At 46.9% G+C, this 26,024-nt stretch overlaps 1 long non-coding RNA gene across 1 annotated transcript; it reads right to left on the bottom strand.

Annotated features, from left to right (window-relative positions):
• Positions 1 to 3,061: 3,061 nt before the first annotated feature.
• LOC110343350 lies at positions 3,062 to 7,221 on the bottom strand. Its single transcript, XR_002385606.2, has 3 exons — positions 7,121 to 7,221; positions 4,792 to 4,915; positions 3,062 to 4,390 (listed from the first exon to the last, which is right to left on the bottom strand). It is a non-coding gene; the product is annotated as an uncharacterized LOC110343350 (long non-coding RNA).
• Positions 7,222 to 26,024: the final 18,803 nt, after the last annotated feature.

The following is a 26,024-nucleotide window of genomic DNA, read 5'->3' as shown; positions in this document are numbered from 1 at the left end:
CCTGCTGATGGTGACTGTGTTCACACCTGATGATGATGACTGTGTTCACACCTGATGATGATGACTGTGTTCACACCTGATGATGGTGATGACTGTGTTCACACCTGATGATGATGATGACTGTGTTCACACCTGATGATGATGATGACTGTGTACACACCTGATGATAATGACTGTGTGTACACACCTGATGATGATGATGACTGTGTTCACACCTGATGATAATGACTATGTGTACACACCTGATGATGATGACTGTGTTCACACACCCCTGTCCCCTACACCATGACAAGTCTCTTGAAGGTCTCCTGGGGTTTCTTTTCAGCAGTGGTTGATGAACCAAAGCTAGGGTTCAAAAGCCTGGTTTTTCTATTGCGTTCTAGTCAGTATCAGCACACATGACTTAAAAGAGAACTCAATCTGGAAAAGAAGCATTCTAGAGGTATAATGAGGAAGACTATGTGTCCTAGTTTGTTTCTGTTGCTGTGATAAACAGTGTGACCAAAGTAACCTAGAGAGGTGTCTTTGCTATGGTTACTATTGTTTTTGTGAAATACCATGACCAAAAGCATATTGAGGAGAGAAGGGGTTTATTTCACTCACAGTTCCATATAACAGTCCATCATCAAAATCAGTGTGTGCAGCAGCTCAGGCAGAGTATGAACCTGGAGGCAGAAGCTGATGCAGAGGCCATGGAGGGGTGCTACTTACTGACTCATTTCTCATGGATTGCCTAGCCTGCTTTCTTTTTCTTTTTGGTTTTTCGAGACAGGGTTTCTCTGTATTGCTTTGGAGCCTGTCCTGGAACTCACTCTGTAGACCAGGCTGGCCTGGAACTCACAGAGATCTGCCTGTCTCTGCCTCCAGAGTACTGGGATTAAAGGCATGTGCCATATTGCCCGGCACCCAGCCTGCTTTCTTATAGAATCCAGGACCATAATTCCTGGGATGGCACTACCCACAATAGGCTAGATTCTCTCTCATGAATCATTAATTAAGAAAATGCCCCACAGGCCTACCTACAGAGACATTTTCTCAACTGAGGCTCCCTCCTCCCGGATGACTCTACCTTATGTCAAGTTGACATAAACAAATCAATGCAGGATAAGATGGTTTGTTTCAGCTTACAACTCCCAGATAATAAACCACTATTGAGAGAAGTTGGGCAGTAACTCAAGGCAAGACCCAAAGCACACACCATGGAGGAATGGCACTTACTGGCTCCCTCCCAGGCTCATGTTCACTTAGCTTTCCTATACAGCCCAGGCTCACCTGTCCAGGGACATCACCACCAGTGTGGGCTGGGATCACTTACATCAATGAGCAATAAACAAAATGCCCTGCAGACATGCTCACAAATCAATCTGACCTGGGCAATCCACCAACAAAGATTCTTTAGATAACTCTGGAATGTGTCAAGATGACAGCTGATTCTTACTAACTAGGGCACTGTGAGTGTGCACTGTTAGATCAGAAAGTCAGTGCCAGTGATGCCACCTTTCTGAACGCTCCTTTCTGGGTAAGGATTGGATGGTTTGTCACTACCTGGCATCAGTGGTCTGAGGGTCTGTGGCTACATAATAATACATTTGAACTTTGTCTGTTCTATTAGAGAAAAAGATAAGGATGCCTTGATATATTTTGAATGTGATGGCCATTTATTTTTGTAGTTAAGTAGATGGTGCTTTGCGTGGTGATGGGCATTCGGTTATAATTCAGAGTTACCAAAAGGCCTCAAGGAGAAACCATCTGCCAAGCTAAAAAGCCTTCAGAATGCAACCGTGGTGAATGTGCTGATAGGGAAGCAAGGTGTCAGAGAAGCATTACCACAGGAGCCTTAGTCTGGAGTGGGTGCTATGGTGAATGAGAATGAGATGGATTTCCCATAGGAAAATCCATCCACTTGTTTTCCAGGTGGAGGAACCGTTTTGGAAGGCTACAGAATCTTTTAGAGGAGGAGCCCTGCTGGAGGATGTGCACCACTGGGGAAAGGCTTTCAGATTTTACAGCCTGGTGTTGTTGGAGTTGTCTTGTCCCACCAGGTCCTGCTGCCCTTGAGCCTCAAATAAACACACAGAGACCTATATTAATTATTAAACTGTTGGCTGATGGCTTGGGTTTCTTACTGGCTAGCTCTCTCTCAGTTATTGACCCATAACTACTAATATATGTATTTTCACATGGTCTTGGCTTACCGGAGAATGTCCTGTTTCTCCCTTGCCAGCTACATGGCATCCCCTTCTGCCTACCTTTCCTAGAATTCTCCTCATCTCCTAGGCCTTCCTATCTTCTGCCAGTATTGGCCAAACAGTGTTTTATTCATCAACCAATGAGAGAAACATATACAGAAGGACATCCCCCACCAGCTGGTCCCACTTTCTCTTGTGTGTTTCATGCTTCTGCAGCTATGCCTTCCTTGCCATGGGAAGTGCCTCTGGAGCTTTAAGGTAAAATAAAATCTTTCTTGCTGAAGTTGTTTTTGATCATGGCATTAAAAAATTTTTTTTTACTTATTCTATGTGTTATGGGTACTTTGCCCACATATACGTCTGTGTACACTATATGCCTGCCAATGCCAAAAAAGGGCATCAGATCTCTTGAACTGGAGTAACATGTTTGTTAGATATCATGCTTGTGTTGGGAATTGAACCTGGATCTTTTAAAGCACAACCAGTTTGTTTAACTGTTGAACCATCTCTCCAGGCCGCTAGCCATGATACTTTATTTCAGCAGTATAGTAGAGTTCAGATTCTCCCAGATCAGATGGCAGAAAGGAAGTGGGGCAGCATGGGATGAAGAGTCCCAGGAGAGAGAACATAGTCTGAATAGAATGTTCTACTTTCTTTCTCTCTCTCTTTCTCTCTCTCTTTCTTTCTTCCCAGGAGAGAGAAAATAGTCTTAATAGAATGTTCTACTTTCTTTCTTTCAATTTTTATTCATTCTTTGTGGTTTTCAATCATGCATTCCCATCCCACTTGTCTCCCCACCCCTCACATCTGCCCTCTGCCCCTGCACACATCCTCCCCAAAAACAAATTTAAATAAAAAACCAAACCAACTAAACAAACAAAAAAAAAACAAGACAGAAGAAAAAGAGAAGAATCCTGTTATGGAAGCTGTAATGTGGCTGGTTGAATCACACAGTTTACCCTTTAGTCCATTCATCTTTACTTTCAAGTGTTCATTGCCATGCGTTGTTGGTCAGGTTTGAGGCCCCTGGCTTCTGCTAGACCACTGGTAATGGGCTCTCACTGGGGCTCTTCTTGGATACCCTGTTGTTCTGTTGTGGAGATGCTGCTCTTTTGGGTACAGGTTAGTCTCCTTCATCTGCTCTAACAGTTCATAGATGAGGTAGACCTACTCATAGCTTACTAGTTGCTCACTGGCTCATACTTAGCTAGTTTTCTTTTAGAACCCAGAAGCCCCTATCTAGAGATGGTGCCACTCACAGTGGGCTGGGCCCCCACACGTCAATCAATCATCAATCAATCTGATCTCAGTAAGTCTTCAGTTGAGGCTTCCTCATCCCAGATGACTTTAGGTTGTGGTGAGTTGATAGTGACAACCAACTTAGACACTGAATAAGATCAATTCATGGGATATTGTTATAATTGTACTCTTCTTTCCTTTCTAAACATGGACTTTGATTTGAGAATTCCAGTGGACATTCTAAATGCGGCTGAGCTTGTTTGCATAAGACAGAGTGGATGGATTGGTGTGAGTGGTAACTTCTGCAATTAATTGTCAGAGTTTGTTTTGAAGTTATGGAGATGAATGCAATATTAGTCAACTCAGCCTCGTATAAATGCATACCACAGACTGGGTGGCTTAAACCACAGAGATGAATTTCTCACAGTTTTGGGAATTGGAACTCCATGGTCAGGCAATGATGCAGATAACTTCACATGTAGTAATGGTCCACATCCTGGGCCACAAATAGGGTGTGTGTGTTTGTGTTTGTGTGTGTGTGAGAGAGAGAGAGTGAGTGTACTATGGGGGTCCGTGTCTGTGTGTGCTGTATAGCAGTTTCCTCCAAAGTGGACCACTATCAAAGAGAGAAAGTCATAAAACCAAGGATGTTCTAAAAGGAGGTGAAATATTCCAACTTGCAGGATATCTCCTTAAAATTCAGTTAGTGAACAACTCAAGAGCTATAAGAAATCCTGGAAACTGGCCAGACAGGTCAAGATGCTCCATTCCCAAGCTTATGTAAGCAACAAAGTCTGTTGAGAGGTCCTCTTAGATCAACTGAGCTGTCTGGAAGAGACACTCTCCAAACTGTTGAGCTGCCTGCCTGCTGTGTGGTTTGCTCCAGGTTCTCACCTCTCATGAGTTCTCACCCTTGCTGTGGTGCATTTGGTGATATGGTTGTCTTTGTGTCATTTCTGCTCCTGTAAATAAAAACCCCATCATTTGCTTTTAAGTAACCAAGTGAACTTCCTGGTTCACACAATTGGACTTCCATTGTATCCTTACTCAGGGTTTGTCACTAGTTCCCTGCCACCACCCCAAGCTTGGGGGAGGTCAATAGATGTCTCCTCGTGTCTCCCTGGAAATAGTGTCACATAACACTGTGGGAGAGGGAGGTGTCTCTGTTATGAAATCACTAATCCCACTTTAAGGCTCTGCCCCCATGGATCACCCATCATTTGTCCAAATTACCCTAAGTACAAAGACTCCATGAATTGTGTGGGACACAAACATTTCAGCCATGGCATACCTGTGTCACAGAAGAGCCAGCAGACCTCTCAGTCTGCCACACAGTGACATAGAAGAGTAGATTCTGACTTACCCGAGGAGAAAGAACACATCAACATCCGTGAGTTCCTCAGCTTCTTTCTGAGAAGCCACAGTTCACTCAATGCCGACTTCCGGTCTCTGCTTGTCACAGTCACCTGCTGAGCCTCTCTGGAGGGCTGCCAAATGAACAGGAAAGGTCTGTGTTCTGAAGAGCTTACCCTCTAATTGAGAAAAATGAAGTGATGCTCTGATGCCCTCTGGTGAGTGTGAGAGTAGCCGCTGCCCACTGGAGAAATGCTACCTGGATTGTAGCCTTGTTACCCTTTGCTCTACAGCTAATACCACTTATGAGTGAGTACACACCATGTTTGTCTTTCTCGGTCTGGGTTACCTCACTCCATTGTGTAAATGTACCACATTTTTCTTTCAAAGAGGACCCCAAGAGGGATTTCCCTGGGAAGGAGAAATAGATGAGATCTTCTGGGTGAACTGGGGTTGAGGGTAGAGGGTTGGGGAGGAGGGGATGGGGACATAAGGGATCTGGTTGGTCAAGTTAGGGGTGGGAGGGAGAGGGACAATAATGAAAGAGATATCTTGACAGAGAGGGTCATTTGGGGGTTAGGGAGAAACCTGGTGCCAGGAATCCACAAGATGAGTCCAGCTAAGACTCCTAGCAATAGTGGAGAGGGTGCCTGAACTGACCTTCTCCTGTAATCAGACTGGGGACTACCCTAAGTGTCAACAGAGAGCCTTCATCCAGTACCTGGTGGAAGCAGATGCAGAGATCTACAGACAAGCACTAGGCTGAGCTCTAGAAGTCTAGTTGATGAGAGGGATTTTATGAGATGAGGTGGGAGGAGGTCAAGATCATGATAGGGAAACCCACAGAGACAGCTGACCTGAGCTCATGGGATCTCATGGATTCTGAACTGACAGCTAGGGAGCCTGCATGGGACTAACCTATGCCCTCTAAATGTGGATGGCAGTTGTGTGGCTTTGTTTGTTTATGGGGCCCTTACCAGTGGTATCAAGACCTGTCTCTGGTGCATGAACTAGCTTTTGGGAACCTATTCCTAGCCTTGTTGCAGGAGGAGGAGCTTGGTCCTGCCTCAAGATGATATGACATGTTTTGTTGACTCCCATGGGAGCCTATCCTTTATTGAATGGAGGCGGAGATGGGAAGAGGGGACAGGAAGAGAAGAGGGTTGGTATATAAAATAAATGAAAGAAATTAGTAAAAAGAGAAAGAAGCAGTACCTGGGATAATCAGGGAGGCCTTTAGGATGGGCAGTGGCCCCAGCAACGGGACAGCTCAGTGTTGGTCCTGTACCACAGCTCATATCTCATCCTTGGTGACACAAGCCCAAGAGCACGTCCAGGCAAGTCTGGGTTGGGTCCCAGGACATTCCTCAAAGATTTAAGGTGAGGAAGTGAGGTGTAGGATGTCATCCAGAGGGTTGTGTGAAGACGTCCACCGGGAAGGCATGCAAAGACGCTGTACGATGGTGTCTTCCCAGCATGGGCGTTAAGATAGATACAGACTCTGTAAGGGCTGGGAGGAGCTGACCTGAACAGCTCCCCAAGAGGCAGAGTGCGTGAGCCCCACTTAGGGTGAGAAGCCAGCATGGAGAGAGAGAGTGGGGTGCTGATCCAAGCTCTGAGATGCTGGGTGAAGCCCTGGGGAGTCAGTGAATATCGTGCTTCTGCTTCCCCAGGTAGGCCATGGGGACACCAATAAGCAGGAGGGATTTACTCTTCAGTCAGAAATTATTATTATTATTATTATTAGTATTATTATTATTTTCTAAATGAATGAACGATTTATGGTTTGATTTATTTGACACATTTAGCTGCCTCTTGGTAGTAATGGGGAATTGATTTTGCAGCAAAATCTGAAGGTTGCAGTGCCTTATCTAAAGAGGCGATGATGCCTGCAACCTGTGCAAGCCTCTTGGCTGCTCTGCACTTGACTTACAGCACCGACTAGAATGAGACCCTGTGTCTGAAATGGTCCCTCTCCCTGGTTATCCAGTAGTGGCTAAAACTGGCGCAGATGTGGCTAGAATGGGCGCTGTTGTTCTTCCTTTAGTACTTTTGGTGGAGAGTGTAAGTCTGTGCTGTGAAGCTAATGGGTACAGTAAGCCAGCTTTCCTTACTCTTCGTACCGGGCACTGTGCCCAGCAAATCACAACCGCGCAGGCATAGACTCCTCCTCAACTCCTGCCGGGTAGGTAATGTTGTCCCCACGCTGTGTTGAAAAGCTGCTGACTTTAACTCTGTGCAGAGTTAGTTCTGCCTACCTGTCCTCCCCATGAGTCAGCATGATACTGGGGATCAGAAGCCTCCCTGTAGTCTTTGTTTCTGTCTGTGTTATCAGGTACCTGCTTCCCTTGGCCTCTGTGGTCATGTGGTCAACAGGCAAGGAATGTTCTGATAGAGTTCCATCAGCTCCATGTGGTTAGGAGACAATTAGTTTCTTCCTGTTGAAAAAGCAAGTAATTCTAGTTAGTAGATGTACAAGTTAATTTTATTGTCACATTGACTGCTCTCCAGGCTGTCAAGTATCATTCTAGGTGTGGCTCTGACGATGTCTCTGAGTCAATCAGAGCTAAGGCAATGGGCTGAGTGAGGTGACCCTCCCCAAGGGGAGGTCTGGACCACCCTGCTGAAGGCCAGAATGGAAAAGACTAAGAGGAAACTTCTTCTGCTTGGTGGTGGGATGGAAAAAGCATCCTTCATCTCTCCTTGGATTTGAGCTGTAGCTATAGGTTGTCCTTACTTACTGGAAACATGTCAGCCTCATGCTCATGTGAACCCCTTTGTATTGGTTGTCTCATGCAGAATCCTGACTTGACTGACACAGCAAATACAGAATATTGGTGACACCCAGACACAGCATTGTGACCGTTTTCTGGACTTTGTAGGAGTTTGAAATAACATAGGCGATGTTAAGAGCACTAAATGCATGCCACCTCCTGTTACTGGGCATTGGGATTTCCTCTAATCCCAGCCTGGCTAAAAGAAACAAAAACGTCATGGAGAGTCTAAAAGCAGTTTCATAATTACTGAGATCAGCATTCGTTCAGAATTCTGCCTCTGTAATTTTCGTATTAGAAGCAGAGGGGTTACTTGTGGTCTGTCTCTCAGAGATTTGCAATTTCTTGACTTCCCATAAAGTTTCTCAGCTGGACATGGGTCAGTCCAGTGATGGGTAGCACCACACTGGGATTTTCTTACTGACTCTGGGGATAGTACAGAAAGAAACCATAGGAGGAAGGAAGCTGGGATACACAGTATGTGCCCAGTCATTCCATCTCAGGGACAGTGATCTGCAGGTGGCCACGGGCAGTTGGCTTAAAAGCTTGCTGTCCGCTGAGGACCTTAGCTCCTCATGATTAGCATGAGGTCTAAAGACTTGGCCAGAGATGGCCAGGGTTTGAGGAGCCCCATATAACAGAGGTGGAGGAGGGACACTTAATTATAAACAGGGTCAATTAGGTCCAATTACTTTAATTCTGTACGTGCCCTGTTCTGAGCGAGCACTCATACCTCACCATATGGCTGTCCTTTAGACTGAATCCTTTTAGTTTACAATATGCCTCTGGGCTGTCTTTAGTGGTAGAATACAGCACACCTAACCTGGTTATCTTTCAAACTCTTTCTCTTTCCCTCATAGCCCACGACACAACTACCCATCTAATACATAATACACACATAAGCCCCAGCTGTACCCTGTGACCTTGACAATGACCTGAAGATTATAAAGGAAGTCCTCTCCCGTAACTTGGTCTCTTCTGTTCTGCGGAAACATACACTGTGCCCTCTATTCCTACTTCTTCCCTCCTCATTCTTCTTTTCTCCCCTTCTCCCCAAATTTTGATTTAGGAACTTCAGACTTCATTGTCTGTGGATTCTTTTCCAGAGTCCTCTTTTCCATTTGTGCAGTAGAAATTGTACAGAGACACAGTCGCTTTTGTCCTCCTGGCTGTTATCCTCTCTGGAGGTTTTAAAGTTATATTCTGTTGGATTATAATTTCCAATGGGTTTTGAGACAGCCTTATGCATCCCAGGCCAGTTTTGAAATCTCTGTATATCTGAGAATGGCCTTGAACTCTTCCTGCTCCTGCCTCCTCTTTCTCAGCGCTGGGGTTACAGGAACACACTACTGTAACAAGTTTATAGGATGCTTCAACTATCCTGGGCAAGAACTCTACCAAATGGGCTGTACTCCCGGCTCCAAATTTTGAGTAATTCTTTTACAGATTGTCTGTTTTAGCAGGTTTCCTTGGTCCTCATCTGGACAGAGCTTCCGCATTCTCCCACAGCACCCTGTTTCACAGGAACAGTGGTTGCAAAAACAATAGTAGGCTCACACCATTTAATTAGTGGTGCTATGAGTTTTTTTAACTAGTTTTATTTCCAGCCTTGCGTAGACATACCAGCCTTCCTGTACACCCAGACCCTTCTGGAAGTGGGCCTGCATCTTTGACAGCAGGTTTTCTCTTTATTTCCAAGCATCCATTGCAAGTTGGATGGAATGTAATTGCTGGTTGGGGACTTTGCTGAACTAGGGGTCTTTGATGGGTGAGAGGGCAGAATTGGGCAGTGGGAGGGATTAATATGCCCTATACCATAGCCTCAGATAGACACTAAGGCAGTGGAGGAGGAGCCTTTGCACAATTCCTCACTCTCATCAAGGGTTAGCCACTTCAGGAGAGCTAAACCCCAGGTGAGGGAAGGTTTTCCTGCAGTTCAGGTACAGAAGCCCCTGAGGATGGGTCCTTGCAGGCACCAAGAAGACACATCCAGAGGGTCCTGAAGCTCCTGTCCTCAGGGTTAGTCATCAGGACTGGGCAACTCTTTCACACAAAGGCTCCTGACTCTCCAGTCTGGAACAGTTTTCTCTAATGGAACTTTTGTGTCTAATTTCCGTGTGTGTGTGTGTGTGTGTGTGTGTGTGTGTGTGTGTGTGTGTGTGTGTGTTCCTTTTTGTTTTTTGCTGTTGTAATAATCTCTACTTGTTTTTATCCTTTTGTTATAATTTTAGGAAAATTTCTCCCTTGATATTTCCACTTTCATTTTTGTGAAATGAGTTTGGGCCCATCTGTTGATTTTTTTAAAAAATATTTCTTAATTTGTAGAACTAATTGGTGTGTGTGTGTGTGTGAGAGAGAGAGAGACAGAGGGAGAGAGAGAGAGAGAGAGAGAGAGAGAGAGAGAGAGAGAGAGAGAGAGAGAGAGAGAGAGAGAGAGAGAAGCCTGTGCTCTCAAATCCTTCTGAAGATACTAATCTTAATTCAAATTTCAGGTGAATTATTTCTGTGGAGATGTGCATCATAGGTGCTGGTTTCTGTTAGACGTGTGGTGGCTTGAATGTGACTCTTCTGTGTGGAGGATCTCAGGGTGCATTCCTGGGGATAGAAGCTTCTAGCACAGTGAGACTGCACCCTTTGAGGACCTGGCAGCTGCTGTGGCCTCATTACTTCCTGAAGCTGGATGTTCAGCGGCTCCTTGACGTCGACAGGCTCTGTGGTGACCATCCTGTTGCTCAGGGAGGAGCACGGAGTGAACTTGGCAACCTTGTCATTTTCCATGTGTGTGTCAACTGCATTTTCTGGAAGATGCTAGATCCTACCTGTTTCCCATCTTCCAGATACCCCCTTTCTTGTCTGCTCCGTGATGATTCTGTTCCTTGTTTCTTGGTTCTGACATAAATTTGTTCTTTCCAGTGTTTTTGCTGACCTGTTTTAACACCACCTTCAACACCCAAGAAAGGTTGAAGCCCAGACCCCTTGCTCACATATACCCAGCTTCCCTTTCCTTCATAGCTGAGCTCCACAGACTGGAGTCTTCTTTCTGCACTCTGATTACCCTCACAGGGCTCCAGCTTTGTGGAGGAGCTGCCCATGGAAGGAGTTTGGTCTCTGGAGACTGGGCGGGCTCTTCAGGGCCAGGCCTAATATCATGGTCATGGTCATTAGTGCTGCCAGTCAGATTCATCTCAAGAAGCAACTGTTTTTTATGTGAGTGAATAAGGGGGAGAACAGGAGTCAGAGAGCGACCATATTGAACCTTGAAACTAGACACACTTGATGTGCACATTCCATCCACGGAGCCGTGTTAGGAAATTTTAGCACTTGCTTTCTTTCCACAGCTAAGGTCCATGCTTGAGTGGTCCCTATTGTGCCCACACCTCCATGTCCAGCCTGGCTGCCTCTTAGAACCATGGCCCTTCCCCCTTCCCACCCAGTCTGAGCTCTTACTGTGTGTCTAGAATTTAGCACTTCTCTAGATAGATAGATACCAAATGAAATCACTGTTTGCTGTGTCCTGCAGAATGTTGAGGTTTCTGGGTAAACACCTGAGCAGGCACGATTCTGCCAGCCTGAGACAATGCATTTAAATGTCCCTAGCAATGTGTCTGGCATAAAACTGCCTGCAGGGACAGTTTCTAGCTGGAGTGGTTTCTATTTCTGTGTTGAAACAAAGAGAGAAAGAATCCAGAACCATGTTTTCATGTTCTCTACTTTGCATAAAGAGACTTTTCATGAGTACCTGTCAGGGAGGGCGAGAGGCAAGGATCGGCATGCCTTAGGGTTAGGGCTCTTACACGCTGGTCGTGTATACAGGATACAGTGGCTTGGATAGCTGACTGGGGGCTGTAGTGTGGAGGCAAACCTCGGGCCCTGGTGTTTTCAGGTAACCAACCAAAGATCAGCTCACTGTCAATGATAAGAAGAAACATCAGCTTAGCCTATCGGGAAACACCACTGCCCTTTAAGAACTTTCCACTTTAGCTCATCAAATATTTTCTCTGTCTGGCTTCCTGGAACACCTTATAAAAGTTCCCCAGTGTGTCCCCTCAGTGGAACACTGAGCAGTTTGCGGTCTGGCACTGTCTGACTGTGAATCACCGAATGCAGAATCAACTCATTAAAAGTTTGATGAGTCTACGTTTATGCTTTAACTCTCTAAGAGGGCCTTACCTTGTTCCCCAAGACCTGTGCCTTTCCCCACTTCCCGTGAGGACCTTTCTCTCACTTCAGCTCCTCCTGCTTCTCGTCACTATTGTGCCTTCTCTTCGTGGTTAGCATGCACAGCCAGCCCAGATTCTGGGATGTCCTACTCGCTGTTGAGATCTTTGGACCCTTCCCCATGTCTGTGTTCCCCTGGCTCCTCTAACCTACTGTGCTGAGGCCTCCCAGCCACACTCCTGCATTGCTTCCTACTATAGCAAGGTTTTGCTTGCCGTTCTTTTCCTGATGTGCAGGGCCTGATGGGCTGGGGCTTGGCTATGCTTTCTGAACATCCATAGAGTTATCTGAAGGTTAATGATGTTCAACATGGCTTATCCCTCTTTTTAGAGACACCGAGCCTATTCTTGCATTTATAATTTAGACCCTTTTCCAAAAGACTACCCCTAAGTTCCTAGTGTTACCTTGACTCCACAGTTTTGTCTGATTTACACAGGGCCATGCTTGCCTTACAGAAGGGGCTTCCTATTAAGACACCCTGCTGAGGCATGGAGTCAGAGTGGGGAACAGCAGCTGTCTAAAGGTCAAGCAGAGATGTGAGAGGGTGAGGTCTTATACAGGCAGAGAGAGGACAAGCCATGGGCACAGAGAACTCCTCTGTGATTTTGTTCAGGTCTCCTGCTACCTTGGCACTAAGGAATGCATGCAGCCCTGAAGGAAGGCTCTGATGGCCTCTGGTGTCACATTTTCTCTCATGGCACTCTGACCACATTCTGCTCCACCAAGAGGGCATTCAGGCTCTTGTGCCATCACTTACATTGTAGTTAGATCAACATTGCTGTAATGGAATAATTAAGGCAATCACCATATACCAGTGGAAGCCTTATTTCTGGTGTACAAGTCCATGATCAGTCAGTCCATTACTTTGGGGCCTGTGCTAAGGTGTGTGTGGCAGAGAAACATTCACTCATGGAAAATCCCACAGAGCGAGGGGTCCTCTAGGCCCGGGGCTTTCCCTCTCTGTGTATATATGAATGCCTCACCTTCGTCTTCTCATACCCTTGCCTGAACTACAGATAGCTGCTGCTTCCCCACTCAGACTCCAGCTTCAGCAAGGAGCCTCACTCCTATCTCCTTAACTCATTCTCACCCGCGCCAAGCTTTCCTCTCAGATGCCAGCTCTGAGAAACCTTCCTGGCTCAACTGTGTTCTCAGTGGACACAACTGAAGGGACTAAGGTCCCACAATCCTCTTCAAAGCATTTCCTGGTGATGTCAAACTTCCCACCAGGCCCCGCTTCCTATTCGAAGAAATCCAATGATCAAACTACAGCATTTGGTTTCTGCTCACACAGAACTGGGTTTACGGCAGCTCAGTGCTCTTCCTGAGTCTCTCCCTGCCTATAGATGGAAGTCACCAGTGCATCTGGGCAGCCACCTCAGGCTGTGGAATTCTCCCTGAACTCGAATGCCTCTCCCCACCCTCCTGCATTCTTTGTTCCTCCACCTGCCCCCTTGGAAACCACGCATGAGTGCCAGCACACGCATCACCACAGCTATTAATAGGCACTGGGCCTGTCACAACTTAGCACCCTAAGGAGGAGCCCTGCAAGACCATGAAATGTAAAACGATGCTCTCAAGCTATGCTATTTAAGAAAGGTGTGCCTCACTTTTGGCAGAGTACAGGGAGTAACACTGGAGTTAAATAGAGCCAGTGTTTAATTCCTAATTGACTACACAGCCCTTGGGAATCTCCTGTAAGTCACCAAGCTTGGGCGGCCTCATTGGGAATGTGAGGACAACCATAGAACATGTTATCCCTGCTGGGAGAGATGAAAGAGATGAGCAGAGGAATTTGTAAACTAAAGGAAAATATGTCCTTGTAACAAGCTGTGATTCCACCAGACAACAGGCACCTTGTTTATAGTTCAAATCAAGGACAGTTCTCCCACTCCATCTTCTAGAATGGTCCCAGGCTGGCATTTAGGTCAAACTTTCTCAAAATGAAAATTTGTGCTCCATGGAAACCGAGTTGTTCTTGTTTTTGAGCTCTTCAACAGCTGAGGAAACAGGCTCATGGTGGTCAAGGGTCTGACTAATGTCCCAGGCCTTGCAGAGGCTTGAGATGCCCTCCCAGAAAGCAAGCAAAAGTGGCACAGTCGGGAGATGCACCTGTTTCCTACTTGTGTAATCTATGGCGGCCTTGCCTGGAGAATAAAGATGGGATCTAAATGAAGATGTGGGCCTGTGCTCAGGAAGCCTTCACCTGTAGGAATCAGTACTGCCTACTGGAGAATAAAGACGGGATCTAAATGAAGATGTGGGCCCGTGCTCAGGAAGCCTTCGCCTGTAGGAATCAGTACTGCCTAGGAAGCTTGCCTGTCTGTGGCTAGGATGCCCAGTGGTGCTCAGGACCCAGCAGTCTACAGTCTCAGGTAGTTCAGCCTGAGGATTCCTGTCTTCAGGAACCTTGGGTATGCTGATTGTTGGAGTTTTTAGCTCTATGGACAGAAATTCTCTGAAGAAGTCATATTGGTGTTTGAGACTGAAGACTGGATGATTTTGAGACTTCGTGATTTTGGAGAAAGTGACTGAGCACATGGAGATTCTGAAGTATCTTTGCTTATCTTTAGTCCCCTTTAAAAGACATAGCTACTAACCTTTTGTATCATGAATGGATAGTATCATAACCATTGGCTTGTGAGATCTAGTTTCTACACCCCCAGACTATGAATTCTGCGTGTTAGCATCTGGAACCTATGACTATGGCTCCCCTGCCCTGCTGTAACCTGATGGGTTGAGTCCTGCCTTTGTATTTAGCAAATGCAGCTATTAATAGATTTTTTTTGCTCAGTGGTTGTGCAAGTTCACATAACCACTTCTACAGTGGAACATGTCATTTGAGGGTAGCCTGAACCCATGTTACATGAGCCACAGCCATTCATGTTAAGCTCAGAATAAATGAGTTCTTTTCCCTTTTAGTAAAAGCTGAGTTTGAAGTGGTCAGTTTCTGGCTGCCACACAGCAGCAGTGGCCTCCAACACCACCACCATCAACTTTTTGGAAGAACCGAGGAAAGAAAAGTCATGAGACATTTGCAGAGGGAAGCTAATAGGTCACATGGGTCCTTTTTCAATGAATGGGTTGGAGAATCTGGGCAGGCACACTCCATGAGTCATGTGATTCCCCTGGTTAAGGAGACCATGAGCTGCTCATGGCCACACTAAGCTGGCATGCAGCAGGAATGGACAGAGTTGTGTGAGGGAAATGATGGTGTTGTCTGTGGGCTGATGTTCTGTGCATTCTGGGAGGAAGCACTGTCTCTTAACTGAGCAGCTGTGAGTACTCTCCTGTGAGCATCCTCCTGTGGGCATCCTTCTGTGAGCATCCTCCTCCTGTGGGCATCCTTCTGTGAGCATCCTCCTCCTGTGAGCATCCTCCTGTGAGCACTCTCCTGTGAGCATCCTCCTGTGAGCATCCTTCTGTGAGCATCCTCCTCCTGTGAGCATCCTCCTGTGAGCATCCTCCTGTGGGCATCCTTCTGTGAGCATCCTCCTCCTGTGAGCATCCTCCTCCTGTGAGCATCCTCCTGTGGGCATCCTTCTGTGAGCATCCTCCTCCTGTGGGCATCCTTCTGTGAGCATCCTCCTCCTGTGGGCATCCTTCTGTGAGCATCCTCCTCCTGTGAGCATCCTCCTGTGAGCACTCTCCTGTGAGCATCCTCCTGTGAGCATCCTTCTGTGAGCATCCTCCTCCTGTGAGCATCATCCTGTGAGCACTCTCCTGTGAGCATCCTCCTGTGAGCATCCTCCTTCTGTGAGCATCCTTGGTCCCTCAAACCGCCCTTCCTGTTCATCCCTCCACTTTCTTGTCCAACTTTCCTCATCTGCACAAAGGCTGAACAGAATGGAAGCCTACTCTAAGGTGCTTGTGTGATCCTCCCAACCAGGAGTCAAAACTCCCTCTTTCACACCATTACCTTCACTGCTCTGTGAGAAGACAGGAGCCTCTGTCCCTGTGCCTGGGGCTTTTGTCCCCAGCAGTAGCCTCATATGATGAGGATCCAATGGGGATCCGATGAGGGAGACATATTAGGTGGAGTAGCACTATGACAGAGGCACAGGTTGCTGTTCATTTCACGTCGTTGCCCAGCTGTGGCATTCTGTGATAACTGGTTTCCCTCTCGGTTCATTTCTTAGCAATGTAGGGCTGTGGGTGTAATCCTTCTATAGAGGCCTGGGCACCTTGGTCTCCAGGATAGGCACGTGAGTCCTAGGCCTGCTTTCTCAAAACCTCCTGGCTCCCGGGGAAATTCAGCCTTCTTGGCAGAGGGCCTATTTGAAGACCATGGCCAGACACACGGGGCAGCTTCCTCACAGGACAGTCACAGGCAAGTCCCAGCTCTACTTGCTTAGTGGGTGTCTGCTAGGCTTTAAATACTAGGCTTGGGCTCCCTTAATGAAGAGCCTTCCACTGGTTGTTTTACTCAACAGAAATGTGTTTTCTCTCATCACTGGAAGCTAGTAGGCAGAGCAGTTGCTTCCTCCCTAGGCCATTCTCCTTAATATGATCCTACCTTGTAATTGTGCCTTCACACAGTTGCCCTTCCTGTCTCTGCCTGGCAGTCTCTCTCTTCCTTTACCGTGCGTGCGTGCGTGCGTGCGTGCGTGTGCGTGTGTGTGTGTGTGTGTGTGTGTGTGTGTGCAAAATCTCATCTGATAAAGACAAAAGATTAGACCAAGACCTGCTCTGCAGTGACCTTCAAATTTTACATTTCAAAATTATCATAGTTACTTTGGGGAGTGCTGTGTGTGGAAGCCTGGGGTCTCACACATGCCACACTTGTGCTCCATCCCTGAGCAGTATCCACAGTCCTAATCATGTCTTAATAGGCCTGGGCTAGCACAATCACATCAGGAGGGCTAGCACAATCACATCGGCAGGCCTGGGGGGGCTGGGATATTCCATATGAACTAGAATTTGGAAGATCTCACACCAGCTTATGTTTGAAAGCTGGGTTCCAGGCTTGTGGTGCTCTTCTAAAGGCTGCAGGGGCTTTAGGATGTGGACCTGGATGAAGGACTGAATCGCTGGACCAGATCTTTAAAGGTCATAGTCAGCCCTGGGTTGCTTTCTCCTGAAACCCTGAACCCAGATAAACCCCCTCCCCCACCCCCACCATGTTGCTTCTGTCAGGGAATTTGGCCACTGTGGTAAGTTCCACAGAGGAAGAAAGTCAGTCTATGAGAGTACCTGCGTGGTCCCAAGACTTCCAGATGTTAATCCTGAGTGAGGCTCTTCCTGTCACTCATATTAAGGGACTTCTAACACCCATGATGTCCTCTCATTCCTGTCTCTCTTTCTAGGTGACGGGTCATTTCTGGAAGCCACTGCTCCCCCCACCCCCTCACTGTCCTGTACCCTTCCTGCTTAGTGAGCTGATTCTCTGCCAGGACTTAGCTCAAGTAACAAGAGGCTCTTCCCCCATCTGACTGGTGGGGGGGACCCAAACACTAGGGACCACCAAGTGTTGCGCCAGCCTCTTTGTCCTCTGGAGCTTGCCCATCAATAAGACAAGCACTGTGACGGACTTCTGTTCCTCATTCCCAGTGTCTGCATGCCTGCTACACCCTGCTCAAATGAAAGAGTTCATTTATTCACAGTGCTATTTTGAGAACATTTTTCTCAAGGCTGTTTTGAAAGCATGCTAAAGCCAGCACAGGCATTTGAGGGTTCTGTAGGATGCCCCTGCTCCATGGCTGGCAAGAGCACCTGGGCCTCCCACAGATGTGGCTGCCTAAGATTTCTTCGCTTCAGACACACCAGGATCCAATGGAATCCACCCTTCTCATTTCCCAGAATTTTGCTATAAATTCCTGACAATTGCCAGGAAATGCTATGGAAATGAAAATAAATGAATCTGAGAAGGCGGTGTCAGTTTCATCCAGGGCTGGACAGAGGTGAGAGGACTTTGTTATTTCCCAGGCGGTATACATCCTTGTTTCCCTAGCTGGTCTGAAAAGAGGAAATCATGCCTGGCACCAGAATTCAGGCTTCTGGGGTGACAGAGATGCATCACAGGCAGACTAAGAAGGGGACAGGGAAGCAGGGCCCCAGGGAGCTGGCGACAGTGACTCCCAGGAGATGAGCATCCCAGGACCTCACACTGAGACCCTTGTAATCATCACAGGCTGTGTTGCAGGGCGCCTGCTGCTGACCTCTCATCGGAGCCAAATGGCACTGTCTGACACATGGCAGGGTTTGGAGAACTGAGCTTCGTTTCCAGGAACAGAAACCCAGCAGCATTTACTAAGCAGGTCCCACTGAAGGACCTCAGACTCAGGGGTTTTAGCCTGGAACCAAAGCTCTTCTCCTGAATCCAGATGGGCATTAATGTTGGGGGAACATGTGTAAACACCCCATACTCACAAAAGCCCACTGAGGTGCCATAAACCCATGGTGTTAGTCATAAAACAATAACCTATGTTGTCAGGCATCCAGTGTGAGGTCTGCAGGGGTTCTGGGGGCGGCAAAGTCAGATTGGAGGATTCTGGGAAGGAAACAGCCTGCTGGAGAGTCTGTTTTGTAAGAACACGATGTGATAGAAATTACCTGTATGCATTATTTGGGATGCCCTTGGCTGATAACAAGGGAACTGAAGACTCTGCATACTCCAAAGAGGCTGGCAAAAGGGTGGTCCTGGCATGAGGTATCCCTAAAAGCATCCTTGTGTTTGCAATGTAGCTCAAGCACCCAAGGGCAAAGGGTGGTGACCAAAGGTATCTCGAAATGACAGCATTCTATCTTCCAATCAGGAAACACTGTGATGGGAGATGCCATTCTGTAAATCTGTTTCTTATTGGTTGTTGAATAAAGCACTGTTGGCCAATAGGGAAGCAAGATAGGTGGGACTAGGAGTCGAGGAGGATTCTGGGAAAGAGAAACACAGGGAGTCACAATGTAGCCTCCAGAGGAGTAAAAGGTCCAGACCCTTTCTCCAGAAAGAGAAATACTTAGATTAACAATTATGGGGTAAATACTTAAGTCAGAGCTAGCCAGTAAGAAACAAGCAAGGCCAACAGCTTCATAATTAATACAGCGTCCTGTGTGTTATTTGGGGACTACAACGCAGCAGAGCCCAGGTGGCTGGTGGGGAAAAAACCAAAGCGGCTGGCAAGGAAAAGCCTATACTCTACAAAACTGTTTGCCTAGGAAACTCTGCTTTCATTCCCTGCCAATCCATGGTCTGGACAGATGGACACAGCCTTGGCCATCCCACCTCCCTGAATGAGAATCCCTGCTTCCTTTACTATCTCAGGCACAAGGACACAACCTGCATGGGAAGGAAATTAAATGATAGCTCAGAATAATACAAATTCAGTACATCCTTCTTACCTCAACCTTTTTCCTGATAGGAGAGAATGATGTCATCCCAAAGCCCCCTTTATCAGCACCCTTTGCTGGGGTGCTTGAGCCACATCGTGAACACAGGGGTATTCTCAAGGGTGCCCCAGATCCAGGCCACTGCTTTGCCTGCCTCTTTGGAGAATATGAGGAAGATTGGGTTCCCTGATCATAGGTTCTATGAGTCTCAAACTCAAGGACATCCCAAGCCATGCACCCAGACTATTCCAGGCTATTTCTCTCACAGTTTCTCAGTCATTATGTACATAGTTAAAAGAAAGTAACAGTTCAACTTGGGATCAGGATGGTTTCTACTATACTCTGTCATTGACACCACGCAACTTCTCACATACCAGTTAGTGAAAACCCATCTCCAAAAGTGCCAGGCCAGTGCTGGGAGGAGGCCTCAGAGCAGGCCCTGGGCTGGTGACTGTGGCCATCCAGACAATGAAGTGCTATATGCCCAGAGGGCATGACCTCATCTTCAGTTACTGGGCGGGTATCTCCTGAGACCCACAGGCTCCTCATAGGGTTTGCCCGAAGTCACATCCTTGCCCTCTTCATTCAGGACATGAGTTGTATCCATTCCTCCCTCTTCTTTGTGAGTTGACACTATGGTCACCATCCAAACCCAGCCTGTCTCCCAACCCTAGCACCAGATACTGTCTGTGTCTGCGTTAGTTGCTTCACACCATGACCAAGGTAACTTTTAGAAGGAACAGTTGATTTGCCCTTATGGTTACAAAGGGACGAGACTCCGTCATGGAGGGGAAGTGTGGCAGCGAGTGGCAGGGATGGCAGCTGAGAGCTCAGACCTCACCACACCCATGAAGCATAGAGGGAAAACACGAAATAGCTCAGACTCTAAGTCTCAAAGCCCCACTCCCCTGACATCTTCCTCCCCCCTAAACTTTCTCAAACAGCACCCAACAACTGGGGGCCAAGTGCTCAAATGCCCCAGACTAGGGGGGACGTTTCTCATTCAAACCTCCAAATTCCTCATCTTGTAGTGCAGAGAATGATTGGGCAAGATTTTCTTCTCAGGGGCAAAGTTATGTAAAAGAAAATCAATATTCCTTCTAGTCTGTGAATCCTATTGAATGCCCAAGCAAGCTTACCTTGTTTGGCTTGCATTGCTTATGATGTTGATACTTTATTCCGTAGAGAAGCCAACAGCAATGTTCTCTGTTTTTAGGTTTCATATTCCTTTTTGGCCTTTGAGGTCCCACCACCAAGCTCCCAAATAAATACCCAGAGTCTTACTCTTGCTTATGAATGTCTGGTCTTATCTTGGCTTATTTCTAGCTGGCTTTTCTTAACTAGCTTAAACTATCCCATTTATCTTTTGCCTCTGAGATTTTACCTTTCTCTCTTCTATATACCTTTGTTTCCTTCTTAGTCTGTGACTGGTTGGGATGCTGGCTCCTGGTGTCCTCTTCTCATCCTTCTCTTGCTCCTCCCTGTCTCTCCTTTGATTCTCTCTGCCTGCCAGCCCCACCTGTTTCTTTCTCCTGCCTGGCCATTGGCTATGCAGCTCCTTATTAGACCAATCAGGTGTTTTAGACAGGCAAAGTAACAGCTTAGACAGGCAAAGTAACAGCTCTCCAGAGCTAAACACATGCAACACAAAAGAATGCAACATATCTGTTCATCACTGAACAACTATTCCACAGCACAAACCAATGTAGCACATCTTAATCTAATATTCTACAACAGTTCTCTTCACACCTGTATCTTTGACCTAAGGGCATACTCACAGATGCACTCGATGGCATGCTCACTTGCCCTGTAAGTGAGAGCATTGAAGCTCAGGCCTGAGGTCAGAGGATAGCTCTCAAATTTGAGGTCTCAGAGTGATGAGAGGAAGAATTCCCTCTGTGCCTTTCCACCAGGTTCATTCCAGCTCACTCCAGCCCTCTACAGCTGTCATCAACAGAGTCTGGACAACTGCCCCCAGCGTGGGAACTTGAGCAGGTAGGTTTAGGAGTTTTTGCCTTTGTGTAGAAAGTGATTGTCACTGGTCTTCTGAAGACAGCTTCCAGAGGACCAAGCCTTAGGTTTGGAGTCAGCATGGAAGAGGGCGAGGGCATTTCTCACTGTGTGGATGGATCATGGTTTCCTTACAGGAGTAGGTCACTATCTTCATGTGTGGGAAAGTGGTTTCAGAGCCACAAAAGGAGAGCTGGGAATCGATAGACACAGTTACCCGGCAAAGCCCACTGGGACTCCATGGTAACAAAGCTGCCCATCTCACCTGCGTGGAGAAAGATGACGTCAGTGTCAAGACAAGGGATTCTAAATTAGATTCCAACATCTTATCTTCCCTTACAAATGCAATCCCAGTACGGCATTGTTCCCAGAGGCCCCTGCCTGAGTGGGTCTTCTTATTGGACCTCTCTGTGAATGTTCTGAGCTAGCTAGGAGTCTTACATAAGAGGATTATAGAAAGAAAGCTTTTGTCTTCCTGCAGGTAATAGGGGCTTATCCAGGAACTGACAGCCTTGACCTTTCCCATGTCTGTACCTTATTGAGTCAATGATATGTGGTGAGAACCAGGGCCTCTGTAGAAATAAAGGCCCATTCATGGATGCCAACTTTAGATACCCTGTTGCATAGAGAAGACCCTGGTCTTCAGGATCACGAGCGGCACACACCTCCCCTCTGCACTTGGGCTTCCCAGGGGAATCTGCAGTGCCCAGCTGCAGGGCAAGCTCTAGTGATTTTTCTGGCATGGCAACAACCTATGTGGAAAGCTTGGGCCAACCTCTAATTAAAAGTAAGTCTGTCTGACAGACGGCTACCAAACGGCTATTTGGGCAGTTTCCTCTCCAGCTCAGCAGAAGTATGTAGGTCTGTGAAGCTTCTTTGTTGTCTGTGCACACATCCGTGAGGCAGGGCAGCAATGAGCTAAGTCATCTCTGTGTCTCCTCTCTGCACCATCCTCTATGTGGTGCTGCCTGACTGGGCCCATTCTCTTATGTGTTCTCTTAAGACACCTGACTTGCTGTGAGCTCTCGGAACCCACAAGGATGCACATCTGCTGTCTTCCTGCCCTAACCTCTTCTCTGTCTGTGATAAGGCCAGCCCCTGACAGCACTTGGGTGAGCTGTGTTCTCCACCTATAGGCTCTTGTCACATATGGAACACAACCCAAATGTACAGCTTTCTTTGTAATCGTATCTTGCCACCCAGTGACACAGGATCATCTGGGTTTATGGGTTTTCTTCAGCATAGGAACCAACTCTGAGCACCTGTGGGTTGACACTAGCTTCATCCTTCTTTGCCAAAACACTGTCTCCAAGTAGGCTCCTGAGGGTCCCCACAGACAGTGGGAAAAGTCTGATAATCCCTGAACCTCTGTCTTCTCCTTTGAATGAGCTCCATTCATAAAGAGGATGGTATTCTTTTCAGAGGCTCAAATAATCTAATTAATGCGGCAGAGGTCAGAAGAGAACTTAATCTGTTCTTTTGTCCAGTTTGTAGATTCCCAACCTTACAACTGCCCTCCTGCTTTCAGCTGGCCACTTCACTCTGCTGCATGCAGACATTTACATATAAGCTCTGAACCACTGCAGAGAATTAGACTTCACCATGTGTTTCCAGTCTACGATAATGACCATTATCCAAACCTCAAATGCACCCCTCTTAATTAAGTTTGCTTTAGTCCTTATGAGCAACACATTATTATCAATGTATTACTTTTTATGAGAAATAAAGTATCCATGGGTTTACATAACCTCTTTTTTCAATATATGTTTTAATTTAAATTAGAAACGTGAATGTTTCACATGTCAGTCCCAGCTCCCTCTCCCACCCCTCCTCCCTTGTCACTCCATCAGCCCCCCAACCCCCCACCCAATCCCCACATCATTCCCCAGGGAGGGTGAGACCCTCCTTGTGGGGGATTTCTAAAGTCTGTCATTTTATCCTGGGCAGGACCTAGGCCCTTCCCCATGTGTCCAGGCTGAGATAGCATCCCTCTATTTGGAATGGGCTCCCAAAGATCATTCATAAATCACTGATCTACTGCCCAAGGTCCCAGTGATTTCTGTGGCCTTCTCCCTGACACTGCATTCATGGAGTCTGGATCAGTCTCCTGTTGGCCTCTCAGCCATCAGTCTGGGGTTCAAGAGCTCCCCCTTATCTGGTCAGCTGTCTTTGTGGGTTTCATCATCATGGTCTTGACCCCTTTGCTCATCACTCCTCCATCTCTGTCACTAGGTTCCAGGAGTTCAGTTCAGTGTTTAGCTGTGGGTATCTGTCTCTGCTTCCATCAGTCCCTAGATGAAGGTTCTAGGATGGCATATCGGGTATTCATCAACCCTATCATCAGGGAGGGGCTATTAGTGTAGTCTCTCCACTATTGCTTAGTTTTCCAGTTGGTGTTATCCTTGTAGATCTCTGGAGATCTCACTAGTGTCTGCTCTCTCCTCAAACCTATAATGACTCGATCTATTATGGTATCTCTCACCCTGCTCTCTATTCTTAGGTTACATCCTAAGTAAGAAGCAAGGGTTGTGCTTAGCTCCAACATGTTGACCATGTCATCAAGATTCCCCCTCTACAACAGTGGGATGCACCTACAGACAATGGAGTAGTATACAGTTCTTCAATTAAATCTATAAAAGGATAATTTTGGAGAGAAAATAGTAGAAAGTGAAAAGGAATTTGAAATTTCAGGGAAGATACAACTTTGCTGGGTCTTCAGGGTAACTATGCTCATATGGAAGCTTAAGGCTTGGGAAATCAAAACTTCCCTCCAGATAAAAGAAATCCTTATGCCATGGGTTTCAGATGAGACAATGTAGCCTCTCCCAAAAGGCAGTGCTGAGCCCATGAGCCTGGTCGACAGCTGTCATAGTCCAGGTGGGCCAGGCTCTAACTCAACAGTTGTTTCTGTGATCATGTGCACATTGCCAATCAGTGTCCTTTCGGGTCCATGACATGTTCTACACCCACGACTCTGCTTCATCACCACTGGTATTATGGAAGCATTTTTTTCTGCTGTCATGCATTCACTGTGATTACTTGCATCCTTCATGGGGGAAATGGATACTGTTTGTTGGGTTTGCTGTTTACTGCTAAGGTTTGCATCCTTTGGGGTGGGGTTGTGTCCTGATCATTTTCTCAGGTTTTAACTTCTCAGGAGTTCCATGCATGGGAAACAACAGATTTTTGTCTATGAATCTGAGCTTCCTGCTGCTCGCTAGGGAAGTCATCTTTCTCTAGCTGCTTCATCAATGTTTCCATTGCCTCATAATTAATGAACATGTTTCATTCATCTGCTGCAATTCTTGTTTTCCCCTCCTCAAAAATGCCAGGTTTTAATTTAGAACAGTTATCCTGCCGCTAATTAGAACCTTCCCACTCACTATTCTTAGAATATGTTTTCATAATTTTAGCACCTTATTGATGAGTTGAGGCTCAAAATGTGAATTTTATTGTTACTACTGAAATACTCGGAAATCCTGACAGAAAGAGGGTTCTGAAAAATCAAGCTGTATGCTCTGACTCTGAGTGCTGGCCCCATGGGAGCGCTATTCATTCAGCTTCTAAGGTGAGTTCCCAAGACGAAGGCTGTCTGGAAACTGGGGCATCTTAGTGCATCAACCTTTCTGAAAGGTCTCCTTTCCCACCACTCTTTGCTCTTCTCCCCCCAGTCTCACCAGACTTAAAAACAACCCCATTTTCCCACCAGCCTTAAATAGATCAGTTGGATTTCCCTGCACACCGTATTGTCTCATTAAGAGTAGAAAAAGTAAGGACTGCATTAACTGCCTGTTGAGTCCACAACACGGAAGAAGGTGTGTCCTTTTCTCTAGAATTGACACCTACTCCCCAGGGCTTCCTGGAAGGAGGCTCCTGGTACTAGGAGTGCTGGTGTAGTGGGCGTGGGGAAAGTGTGTGCAGCTCAATTCATGGTGTTTGGTTATGTGAGGCTTGTCCTAGAAGTAATGACATTCCCCTGGTCAGACAGATGACGGCTCTGGGGGTGGGTGGAGCCATCTAGGAGAGGCAGGTCTGATGAGAGAATAAACAAGCTTGGTCCAATGTCTCCTGGGGCCAGACATCCATCTTTTCTGCCACAGTGAGGAGTGTTTACCATCAGGGGTTAGTATCAGATTCACCACCTGATGCCCCAGGTTGGCTGCGTCATGCAACAGCTTCTCCCCAGGAATATGGGTTAAACTACAGTTTGAGAAACGGTGCTGCAATTTTCTAGTTTTAGTGCTATTTGGCTCTGCTCCTTGCAGCCCACGCTTTAGTTTTTCAACATTTTGTGTCACTGATGTGTGGGCAACGATTCCTACCAGGTCACTGCTCTAAAATTATACAGTCTTGCTCAGAGTGGGAGTAGGGCCCTGTGGGCAGACCAAGGACTCTCCTTTGCTCTGCTGGGGACTAGCCCCCACTCCTCCCTCCTTGGCTTGGGCAGTCTACTCCCTTTTGATGCAGGGTCTCTAGGCAGACTTCCTGCAGGCAGACTTGCACTCTGTGGTGGTTTGAAAGAAAATGGCCCCCAAAGGGAGTGGCACTATCAGGAGGTGTGGCCTTGCTGGAGGAAGTGTGTCACTGTGGGGTGGACTCTGAGGTCTCTTTTGCTCAAGCTTCCCTCCCTGCAACAGCCAGTCAGTTTCCGGTTGCCTGCAAGATGTAGCAGTCTGAGCCCCAGCACCACACCTGCCTGCACGCTGCCATGCTCCCCATCATGATGATAATGGACTGAACCTCTGAAACTGTAAGCAAGTCATCCCAACTAAATGTTTCCTTTTTAAGAGTTGCCATGTGGTTGTGGTGTCTCTTTACAGCAACAGAAAACCCTAGCTAAGACACACTCACAACTCCTTAGCTAAGACACACTCACAACTCCTTAGCTAAGACACACTCACAATTCCTTTCATTGCCA

The sequence above is a fragment of the Mesocricetus auratus genome, unplaced genomic scaffold (genome assembly GCF_017639785.1).
Source record: "Mesocricetus auratus isolate SY011 unplaced genomic scaffold, BCM_Maur_2.0 Super-Scaffold_100006, whole genome shotgun sequence".
NCBI classification, from domain to species: Eukaryota; Metazoa; Chordata; class Mammalia; order Rodentia; family Cricetidae; genus Mesocricetus; species Mesocricetus auratus.
Note: the sequence above shows the minus strand (reverse complement) of the source record. Positions and strands in the feature narration are given on the sequence as shown.